The following is a 12308-nucleotide window of genomic DNA, read 5'->3' on the forward strand; positions in this document are numbered from 1 at the left end:
TATATATTACAAGAAACTGGAATAAACAAAATCCATTACATGGACTGACATTATTAAGAGATAAAGTCTCATATCAAAAGGACAGAGCTAGCAAAACAGAAACAAAGTGTGCTAATAATGAACTAAGTATTATCCAAAACTACCCCGTTCTGGGACAGTCTTCCTCAGCAGAACCCACCCGCCTCCCAGGAGTGCCCATCCGAGTTTCTCCTTCACATTTCACCCCACAAACGACCCACTTTTTCTCCCTCAGCTTCCCAAGCTCACCCACCTGTGTCCTTCCTTCTAACAAGGAACAATTACCATCCCACTTTCTCCATCTTCTTCAGCTCTCTTAGCCACCCATTACTTTCTCCGAACTAGTGGACTCAAACCTGCAGCCCAGTTTGCCACGAACCTCCGCATACGCACTTGTTTCCCTCATTCTCCTAGATATGCTTTAAAAACCTCTACCACGGAACAAATGCAATATTAATAAAAGTAGGGCTACAAGCCAGTTTTTGTGTTGTTTTTTACTTACAGCAGAATGCTGAGAAAGAGAAAGGGAGAAAAGCAGGAGTGTATTTGGAGGAAGGAGGATGGGTGAGGGACTACACACAGCGGTGTAGACGCGAGGATCCTACCCAGCTTCCCCACCTGTCGACCCCACTTCCCCCATGTGCGCGCCGCGGGATGACAACCACAACACTCCAGAACCACCCCCTCCGGGAAGGAGGCGGAGTTACGCCTTCAGCCAATCAGAACCTGCGAACTCCGGGTGTCCAACCTATGGGGTGGCCGTGGTCGTGCAGGGGGGAGGACGTGGGGTGGTCGGGGAGGGGCCGCGTCCGTGGGAGGCGCGCACGTGTCGAGTCCAGGGAGGCAGGGAGGCGGGGAGGCGGCAGGCGTCCAGGACCTGAGGCGCGGGCTCTGCACCCTGGCAGCCACCGAGTCCAGCTGCCCAGTGCCTCCTCTGCCTCGGACTCGGCGGGCCAGGACATGATCCCGCCGAGGAAGACACGTCCAAGGTGTCTGAGTTCACCGTGTAAGGGGACAGTCACAAATAACAACAGTACCTAGCGCAGAGGAGAAGGGGAGTAAAGTTTCCGGCCCGCACCACAGCGGAGTCCGCCAAGACAGTGAGGACAAGGAACGCAGGGCGGGAGGGTGACAATCGGGAAGGAAGAAGGCAGCGGGAGGGCTGCGCTAGCAGGACGCCGTCCCAGGTGCTGTGCAGGGGGCGGCGGGCCGCTGGGTGCGCTGTCCAAGGTGCAGGGGAGGTGGGAAGCGCGCGGCGGGCGCGGACCCGGAGCCAACACCGGCTGGCGGCGGCGGGGAGAGCGGGGAACAGCAGTCTGGGGCGCCGGGCACCCCCTAGCTCGTAAAAGTGATAGTGCTGGAGCTGGGATAGAGCGGGGAAGGGCGCGGGGGGCTGCGCGGAAGCCCCCAAGCTTCCAAGGACCCCTCCCCACCAGCCTCACCTCTAGCTCCATTCCCCTCCCCCTCCCCAGAGCCCACTCCCCTCCAAGCCTCTGTCCCGGGGCCGTGGCGGGGGCGGGACCGGGGAACCCCGGCTCCAAGCCCGGACACCCCAGGGATGCTGCGGGCCCCGGAGCTGCTTGCTTACCTGGAGCCGCGGTACCGGGAGCGGGGGCAGCCCGCCGCGCGGAGCCGGGAGCCGGGCGCTGGGCGCGGCGCGGCTCCTCCTCGCCTCGGCGTCCTCCTTCTCCGCTTCTCCTCGACTCCGTCCCGAGCACGAAGCTGCAAGACGCGGCCAGGCTGCCGCTGCGGTTCCCTCTGCTGCCTCCGCCGCCGCTGCCGCAGACAGAGGACGCCCCGTGGCGACTGGAAGCCTGTGTGAGTAGCGGCGCCCGAGAGAGTGGGATCTGCTGAAGACTCCGCGGCTCGGGGCGCGCGGGCGTGCGGGCGTGCGCACGCGCGCCTGCGAGTGTGAATGTGTGTGAGTGTGCGCGCGCGCGCCCACGAGGTGGGGGAGTCGCGAGGGGAGGGGGAGAGAGGCCAAGAGATGCTCGTAGGGACCGAGGCAAAATTCTTTGCCCCCGGAAATCCGTAAAGCCGGAGAAGGAGGATCGAACACGCGTCTCGTCGGGGGGAGCTGCCCGCGGGGCGGCGGCAGAGGGGGAAGGGAAGGCAGCACGGCGAGCAGGCTCCGGATCGGAGCGGGTCTGGGCCGAGCGGAGCGCGCAGCCACGGATGCAGCAGAGGCGGTGCCCGCAGCCCTCGGTCGTGCTGCCCGCTGTAGGGAGGGGCCGAGCCGCTAGCTCCCGCCACCGCCGCCGCCGTCCCGACTTTTTGGCTGTGCGCGGGGGAACAGAAATCAGGACCCCACGGTTGCCACTGCAACCTTGGAGTCTCTCGGCCCACTAAGGGGCCGAGCAGAGGAGCCGGGCGCACGTGGCCGACTACTGGCTGGAGTCCGCGTGTGCAAGCGCTGCGGGAGTGGGAGTGGGCGATGGGCCCACCCCACCGAGTGCGGCCCACCGCCTCTTCTGTGTAGGGATGCGGGGTGGGGAGCAAGAGTGAGGTCTGTGGCGGGTGAGGTGAGCTTGCACGGTCCGGAGGAAGGGAGGGCGTTTCTTACTCCCGGTGCAATGCTGCCTCTTTTTCTCCCCGGAGGCCACTTTTCCTCAAAGTTAATCCACTTCCCAGGTAAAAGTGCCGGTCTTTTCTTTGTTCGGATTCAGCTAACTGTGCAGGCAGCCGAGCATTGCCTCTTTAAAGTCAGGCTCGGCCAGGAAGCGGCCCGTGCGGCCATCGTGGGGCCGCTCTTGGCCTATTAAACCCCACCCTCCTTCGTTCATCCAAGCCACACTGTTATATACCGTAGAAATAAAAATTTTAAACATTTTACACACCCTCCCTCCTAAAAGACATATCGTCCTAGCAGTATTCTTTTCCATGCTTATTTTAAATTATAAGTGCAATTTTATTCACCCAAGAATTTCTTGAAAGATCATAAGGTCTGAATAATACTTGAAAATACCTTTCTTGGGGGCACCTGGGTGGCTCAGTTGGTTAAGCGACTGCCTTCGGCTCAGGTCATGATCCTGGAGTCCCGGGATCGAGTCCCGCATCGGGCTCCCTGCTCGGCAGGGAGTCTGCTTCTCCCTCTGACCCTCCCCCCTCTCATGCTCTATCTCATTCTCTCTCTCAAATAAATAAATAAAAAATCTTAAAAAAAAAAAAAAAAAAGAAAATACCCTTCTTGGCAGGATTCCTTAGCAGGGTTTGTGTTTCGCATACTTTTGCATACCCTCCAGTACTTAGCACTGTACCACGTACATTGTGTGTTTTCTATAAATGTTAAATGAATGACATTGTTTTCTAGCTTCACGTATCCTGAAGGCAAAGACTTGGATGCTGGGAAACTCATTACCATCCCACTAGGCTTACTTGATTTTAACTTGCACCATTTCCCTGTGTGTGGCTATTTTCCCCTCTGGCAGCCAGAGCCCCAGTGTAAAAAAAGACTACAGGGAATACTGACCCACTGTGCAACCTTACCAAAGGGTGCAAGAAGAGAGCACTCTGCAGGGAACCCAATGGGATATCCTGGGTGTAAGAAGGCTAAAACATGCTTTATTTCAGTGCTGGGGGAATCTAACCTCTTAAAATGTGAAAGTCACTGTTCATTAGCAATTTATAATGTCCCTTTTAGAACAGCAGGACAGGAAAAAAGTTTTCAGAGAAATGAATGTTTCTACTAGCTTGCCAGTTACAAGCTTTTCTCTTGTAAAGAGATTTACTTGGTGGACACTGGCCAATATATGCAGGGTCACCCCAGACGACTATTTCTGCTGCAGCACCAAGCCCACATCCTTCCACCTTGGTATTTCTACAATCATCGTCTTAGAAGTAAAAGTCCTCAATTTTACCTTCCATGCTAAATTCCAATTCCTTTGAACTCGGGCTCTTCTATGAGCTGCTTCTGTCTCCACTCATGATATCATAGCTTTGAAATATAACTGAAATAAAGTGAAAATTAAAATGGGTTTATTTGGGAGCTGCCAATGTGTTCTCTAGTGGGGATTCCTTTAAATAACTTCTCTTCTGTCCCTCAATTTACAGTCTTCTTAGGAGCCATTTGTTGTGATATGGAATTCGTATGCTTTTTTATGTTGAACACAAATATATGATATTTAAAATTTTAACTTGAAAGGAAGCTCTAGAACTTGCAGGGGGAACAGAAAAACTCTGACACCCCCAAATAGATTCTTGACAGCCAACCTTTAAAATAGGCATGAGTTAAAATCTTCCAAAATAATTTTAAAGCTTTGTTTTCCTTAGAAAGCTGCCTTTAGGCTTCCCAAGTGCCTGTCTTACTGCGTGAGACAGAAGAATGTAACAAAGTTTTAACTTCTCTGATGACCACCAAAGGGGGCAGTCTTGTCTTTCTAAAAATAAATACATTTATAAGAAGCCAATATTTAAAAATAAGAATGTAGGCTTGTAGCAATCTTAATTTATGTTAGTTTAAAAGATAAACAATAGAAAGGATAACAACGTAAGATATATAGTGTTTATGACCCACTTAAAGATAAAAGTTTGGAGGAACAGCTAGAATTAAAATGCTATAAATCTTAGGTCCTCAAGCTACTTAAACACTAAATAATAAAATGTGCTACTAAGAGATTCACTGTTACATGTGATTATAAGTTGGACTGAGAATCAATAGCATATTCATAAAGGTCCTATTTTTCTTCCTAAAAAGGCCTTGCTCCTTAACATAAGTGCTTTTTTTCAATTTGCAGCAGGGCAATAAACTAGTCAAACATTAACTTTCTTAAAAACACAGTATTGGGGAAAGGTGGGGTATGCAGAGAAACACTTTAACCTGATTTGACCACAACTAACTAATGTATTCTGTCATTCTAAATAAAAACCAAATGTTTTCTACCTCTGAACTGGTAAATTTAGGCTTAGGTGAGATGTATCATGAATTCCAAAGTCAACTCCTCATGCTGGGAGCAAATTGCCCCAAATTCTCTGAAGTGAGGAGGCAGGAACCGTTAGCTGAAGTGCTGCTGTTGATTTTAGTAGTTGTGAGCACGCATAAGGAGACAGGTAATTTCCCCAATAATTAGGTCCCAGATCACTTAGTCCATTAGAGTTTTATATGATAAGAATCCTTGACCTGCACCTGGACACAAAGTGCCAACTCGGTACACAGAGTATAGCATGGGAACAAGGAGAAGGCTCAAGTTATGCTGTTTGCATTCATGTTTTTATACATTGCTTTATTCCTGGCATTACTTAGGGCAGCTTAATTATGACTAAAGATCAGGCATCGTAGGAAAGTCAAAAATCAGAGAAAGAACCAAAAAAAATCAGAGAAAAAAAGCAAAGTAAACAGGTTTTTGTCATCATCAGTGCTGACATTTAGGGTACGGGCGAATATATGAAATACCACTGGTTTTTAATAGTTTATGATAAAGTTATGGATTTCCTGGAAGCTGAAGAAAGCGATGTATCCTCTCCTCATGAAAGTGAACATTTGAAGATACAAAAAAAATTTTTTTGAATAAAATTTCAGGAGTTAAAGGAATCCCCTCTGAAACTGAGGTTAAGAACCCCTGTTTAATATACATCCTTTGCACATTGACATTTATAGCTACAGAGAGAGGAATTGGTAGATTTACTAATATCCTCACTTCTGTTTTTGTTCTGATAATTTATTTGTCAACACCAGAAAGATGCATAAGCAAATCAGTAAACCAAACAAGTATTTATTGAATACCTACTTCATAATCAATTCTGTTTCTCATGCTGTGGTTGTTACCAATAAAATGTAAAATACAATCTATCTCTGCCTTTAAAGGGCCTACAGTCTAGCTATCATTATTCTTAGGAACAAAAAAGTAAACATAAGCATAATTTAGCACTTGACCATGTACAGCAAACCTCAGTTTGAATTACCAATACAACTTACTAGGCCATTTGTTAAATAAACCATTCCATTGAAAATTATTAGTTGCCAATGTCTATATGCATGTTTTCGTATTCATATTTCTTAGTAGTAATCACATAGATTATTGCATGATGTATAATGTAAAAAGCTAGTTTATTGCTGTATTCTGAATTTTAGATTGGAGATGCAAAGAAAATTATTGACAAGAAAAAATGGACTGTGTTGGCAATGGCAGCTATGGATTACCTATCACAGGATCCTTGGGCAAAGTGGAATTGATTAGAATATACTAGAGTTCATATTTCCGTTCATCAAAGAATTAGTAGGGGCACCCATGTATTTTGATATTTCTAGATCTACAAAGACCCAGCAGTCTATTCTTGGAGAATTTTACACAATATTTCATTATAAATTATAAATAAATATAAAATGAATATTATAATATTTATCATTTAACATCATATATTAATGTAATATTTTATTAAGTACTCTCCTTAAAATGTCTTAAATCCCAGGACCCTGGGATCATGATCTGAATTGAAAGCAGATGCTTAACCCACTAAGCCACCCAGATACCCTGGTTAATATAACTTTTAAAAAATAAAACGCCTTCACTCAATTCATGACAAAATGATGAAGAACAGAAAAGTAACAAACCAAGGAAACAAGAAGTTTTCAGTGGTTAAGGCAGTGTTACCATGATCTCCCCTCCCACTCATAGGGTGGCATAGACATAAAGCCAGTCACGAAATTAGAGCCGTGGAAAGCCCAACCATCCATGTATCGAACACTTTACATAGCCTGCCTCCCCAAGGACCCCAGAGGCTTCATGTGGGGAAACCAAGACTGTCAGTCATATCTTTCTACCTTTCCAGAGGCTTAGTGTCATATAAAAGTAGCACTGGGCACCATGTCCTAAGATCTCAGTTCAATCCTAGTTTGGCCAACAACTTGCTGTGAGACCTGGGGCAGCTCACTTTTGGAGCATCGGGTGGTCCTCCTGTGTAATATAGAGAAGAGTAACTGCCTCATTCGTTAAGACAATTACATGAAATAATGTGAGGAAGAGGCTCTCACATTGTAGGAGCTAAGTGACTCTGTGCAATTTGGGATCTAAATAATTAAAAAAAAATTATATATATATCCACATATATATACATATATGTGGATATATATATATGTATGGATACATATATATATGTATATATATGTGGCAGAAAATTGGAACACATACGTTAAATGAATGGGAGGCTCCTGCAGAAATTCTGGAAGCTTTTGTTAGATTATAACTTAAATAATGTTGAACTGATTTGATGATTCCTGGGAGTCCCTTCCAAGGATATTTTAGGAAAACCACAGACAACCAAAAGTTGGCAGAAACAGACACATGCAGAAAATTGTGGGTTCCATAATTCTAGAGGTGCTGTAATTCTATAAATTCTACTGCTATTGCAAAACCCAAGCTTTTGTGTTCATTTGTTTTTAATTAGGCTCTGTTTTTTCTGTCACACAGATTCTGCCTCCTCAGTGTTGCTTTGCCCTGCGAATATAGCTATGCGAACATTTATTTTACAGATTAATACCAACAGTAATTTTTTTAAACAAGAATAATTCACTATTCACTATTTTCTCCCCCTTAATTGTAAAAACAGTGCATGTGCTCATTGGGGGAAAAATAGGCAATGTAGAAATGTATAAAGAAGAGAAGAATTGCTGTAACATCACCTCTCAAGGACCAACCACCATTACTATTTTAGTATATACCCTTCCAGACATTTTATTTGCATAGATTTATTCTTTTAAAAGTCATTCAAGTCAATGTTCAGCCATTTAAATGCATACTAGCATTTTAGTAAAAACGGTTAAACAGTTCCACAAAAAGGTTCAAATGTGGAGTTTTCTTCCCTCTCATACTCTTTCTTTCCAAGATGGGCCCTCAGCTCAGCACGTCCTTTAAACAGGATTTTAACTAGGATTTTAACTAGTCATCTTTGGAAACTTCCCTTCCAATTTCCCCACTTTCACAACTTCTAACAATTAGTACTTCTTAATGACCCTTTAAAAACTTAATCTCACCTTGAGCTGACTTGATCTGGAGTCACAAGCCCTGCTCCTTGGCCTCTGGCCATTCTGTGGGTGCTTTGCATTACTTAACCTCCACCCCCAAGATGAGGTCCAGCTCTGACCTTGGATCTGGTACTGCATTCCCTGATGGAGCAAAAAAGATTCTTGATTTCAATAAGTAACCAGAGTGTTCGTTGGTGTGACCATCTACCGGTTCTACAGAAGGTTGGCATAGTGGTGAATTATTTGAGTTCATGTTTTATGTCAATTGCTGCAGGCAAAATTTGGGAAGTTGGTTTTATTTTGCTTTTAAGAATCTATAAACAGTCCTTCACAATGCAAATGCTGGCTATAATTCCAATAGAATCTCCAACTTTAGCAATTGAGCATGTTCACTCTTTTACCCAGAAGCTATGGTTATTAATGAAACATATAACAATGTTTGTTTATAATTTTGCCAGTTTGCTAGTTGCACAGAGAGCTGCAGGTTTCCAAAGTAAAACAACCACAACCCAACCTATCCCTGTGCAAATCCAAGAGACCAGGACTTCTGGTGCCACTTCTTAAAATGAGAGCTAAAGAACTGACTGTAGGAAGGAAGGAAAAAAAGAAAACAAGGTGAAATTAATTACATACAGGAGTTCTCTGAGGAATATAGACCCTACATTGTGAATTATGAAAGTTTTAAGTAAGTTACAACATCGTATGTCCAACTCATAAAAGAAAATAATGAGATAATAAAATGCAATATATGAGACAAGCTATAATCTTGGAAATTGTATACAGGGAATAACAATATGTATTAAAAAGTTTTCAAGAATTGATAACATGTCTCCAGCATTGATCAAAGGAGAGAGCCATCAAATTTAGCAAATTAGAGAGTTTCAGCAACTAGAAAGGTATACTCTTTTTTTTTTATTCTTATGTTAATCCCCATACATTACATCATTAGTTTTAGATGTAGTGTTCCATGATTCATTGTTTGTGCATAACACCCAGTGCTCCATGCAGAATGTGCCCTCCTCAATACCCATTACCAGGCTAACCCATCCTCCCACCCCCCTCCCCTCTAGAACCCTCAGTTTGTTTTTCAGAGTCCATAGTCTCTCATGGTTCGTCTACCCCTCCGATTTCCCCTGCTTCATTCTTCCCCTCCTGCTGCCTTCTTCTTCTTCTTTTTTTTTTTTTAACATATATTGCATTATTTGTTTCAGAGGTAGAGATCTGATATTCAACAGTCTTGCACAATTCACAGTGCTTACCAGAGCACATACCCTCCCCAGTGTCTATTACCCAGTCACCCCATCCCTCCCACCCCACCCCCCACTCCAGCAACCCTCAATTTGTTTCCTGCGATTAAGAAGTGCTGTGAATTGTGCAAGACTGTTGAATCTCAGATCTGTACCTCTGAAACAAATAATGCAATATATGTTAAGAAAAAAAAAAAGAAGAAGAAGGTAGCGGGAGGGGAAGAATGAAGCGGGGGAAATCGGAGGGGTAGACGAACCATGAGAGACGATGGACTCTGAAAAACAAACAGGGTTCTAGAGGGGAGGGGGGTGGGAGGATGGGTTAGCCTGGTGGTGGGTATTGAGGAGGGCACATTCTGCATGGAGCACTGGGTGTTGTGCACAAACAATGAATCATGGAACACTTCATCTAAAACTAATGATGTAATGTATGGGGATTAACATAAGAATAAAAAAAATAAAAATAAAAATAAATCTCCTAACTTGAAAAAAAAAAAAAGAATTCCTCATATCAGTGAGGTCATATGATACAGGTCTTTCTCTTTTTGACTTATTTCGCTCAACATAATACTCTCCAGTTCCATCCACGTCGTTGCAAATGGCAAGATCTCATTCCTTTTGATGGCTGCATAATATTCCATTGTATATATATACCACATCTTCTTTATCCATTCATCTGTTGATGGACATCTTGGCTCTTTCCACAGTTTGGCTATTGTGGACATTGCTGCTATAAACATTGGGGTGCACGTACCCTTTCGGATCCCTACTTTTGTATCTTTGGGGTAAATACCCAGTAGTGCAATTGCTGGATTGTATATGGTAGCTCTATTTTCAACTTTTTGAGGAACCTCCATACTGTTTTCCAGAGTGGTTGCACCAGCTTGCATTCCCACCAACAGTGTAGGAGGGTTCCCCTTTCTCCGCATCCCCGCCAACATCTGTCGTTTCCTGACTTGTTACTTTTAGCCATTCTGACTGGTGTGAGGTGGTATCTCATTGAGGTTTTGATTTGGATTTCCCTGATGCCGAGCGATATTGAGCACTTTTTCATGTGTCTGTTGGCCATTTGGATGTCTTCTTTGGAAAAATGTCTGTTCATGTCTTCTGCCCATTTCTTGATTGAATTCTTTGTTCTTTGGGTGTTGAGTTTGATGAGTTCTTTATAGATTTTGGATACTAGCCCTTTATCTGATATGTCATTTGCAAATATCTTCTCCCATTCTGTCAGTTGTCTTTTGGTTTTGTTGGCTGTTTCCTTTGCTTTGCAAAAGCTTTTTATCTTGATGAAGTCCCAATAGTTCATTTTTGCCCTTGCTTCCCTTGCCTTTGGCGATGTTTCTAGGAAGAAGTTGCTTCGGCTGAGGTCAAAGAGGTTGCTGCCTGTGTTCTCCTTTAGGATTTTGATGGACTCCTGTCTCACATTGAGGTCTTTCAACCATTTGGAGTCTATTTTTGTGTGTGGTGTAAGGAAATGGTCCAGTTTCATTCTTCTGCATGTGGCTGTCCAATTTTCCCAACACCATTTGTTGAAGAGACTGTCTTTTTTCCATTGGACATTCTAGAAAGGTATACTCTTATTGCACAGGATCACTTATCTTGATTCTTTCCTGTGCTAGATGCCATAAGATGCCAATTCACAACATTAAAGCTGAAAGGTAAGGTGAGGGCAGAAACAGAAAATCTGAGACTGGGAGAGAGGATGAGGCCAGTGCTCCAGAACCAAGTCCTTGAGTGTTGAGTATGTGAGTGCTCCATGTGAAACACGGCTTGGTCAAAGCTCAGAGATGGATGCTGTGCACCTTCAATTCGTTTGACCCATCCTTAAAAATCAGTCTTTAAATTATAATAAAAACATATTTGACCAGAATAACTAAGAAAAGTGGAAATAAGTACAAAAATCGTTTTAATTACTTTCTGCTAAAATATAGTATGCTTCATATCCTTTAACCTAAACTTCACAAATTAGAATCACTAGAGTAGTTTTTATAGTTAGCATAGAAAAGTAAAAATATGTGATTTAAGATCAGATTAAGCTAGATTTAAATCATAGCTTTGTCACTCTCTGAGTGAAATTGGGTAAGTTTCTTTAACCTCTTTAAGCCTCCATTTCCTCATCGGAAAATAGCGGTAAGTTAATACCTGTTAAAATGTTTTGTGAAGATTAATGAGACAATACTCAGCATTTCCTTTCCTAATGTTGGCATGCCCCTGGGGGCTACTGAAGGTACATAGAGTTTACTCTCTGTGATGGTTAATTTTATGTGTCAACCTGACTGTACCATAGGGTACCCAGAGATTTGGCTAAACATTACTTCTGTATGTCTATGAGCGTGTCTCTGGATGAGATTGGAATTTCAAACAGTGGACTGAGGAAAGCAGATTGCCCACCCCAATGTGGGTGGGCATCATCCTATCTGCTGAGGACCTGAATGGAACAAAAAAGCAGAAAGGAGAATTTGCTCTCTCTGTTTGACATTGGTCCTGATTCTCAGGCCTTTGGACTGCAACCAGAACTACACCATTGGCTTTCCTAGGTGTCCAGCCTGCAGACAGCCAATCGTGGGACTTCTCAGCCTCCATAATCATGTGAGCCAATTCCTTCTAATAAATCTCTTTAAATATGAATATTGGTTCTGTTTCTCTGCAGCACCCTAACATACCTTCCTCCATCACTAAATGGACCTTTACGTTGCCATGTCTACTTTATGATATTTCTTCAAGATGTCAGCTGTCTCTTCTTGTTTCTATCAGTTACTCTAATCTTAGCTTCTTGTCTGCTCCAAAGAGAATTCCATTGCCCAGACTTGGAAATACCTGTTTTTCACTACAGTCTCTTTTTACTTCAGACTGTATTCTGAATATATAAAGTATTATTGGGATTTGGTTTTTCAGATACATTGATATCTGAAAAAGAACAACCCAGCAGAAAAGGCATACATCTGCCCTTCCTCCTTCCTGCTCAACTCTACACCCCTCATATCATACCACGTATTCACCCTTGTAAATCAGTTTCTTGTGATTTCAGCTAGTGTGAATCAGTCCCTCAGAGCCAGACCACTACTCAGCTTTTTTGCAACTGCAAA

At 43.7% G+C, this 12308-nt stretch overlaps 1 protein-coding gene across 2 annotated transcripts in view; it reads right to left on the reverse strand.

The window, feature by feature from the left end:
- ENOX1 (ecto-NOX disulfide-thiol exchanger 1) overlaps nucleotides 1-1871 on the reverse strand; it is a 551749-nt gene extending 549878 nt beyond the window's left edge. For both annotated transcript variants that reach the window (XM_035003320.1, XM_035003319.1), the window contains exon 1: nucleotides 1607-1871. The gene's annotated coding sequence lies outside the window, so the exon portion shown is untranslated. The remainder of the gene's footprint in view (nucleotides 1-1606) is intronic.
- Nucleotides 1872-12308: the final 10437 nt, after the last annotated feature.

The sequence above is a fragment of the Mirounga leonina genome, unplaced genomic scaffold, assembly GCF_011800145.1.
Source record: "Mirounga leonina isolate KUSES-001 unplaced genomic scaffold, KU_Mleo_1.0 Mir_127, whole genome shotgun sequence".
Classification (NCBI taxonomy): Eukaryota; Metazoa; Chordata; class Mammalia; order Carnivora; family Phocidae; genus Mirounga; species Mirounga leonina.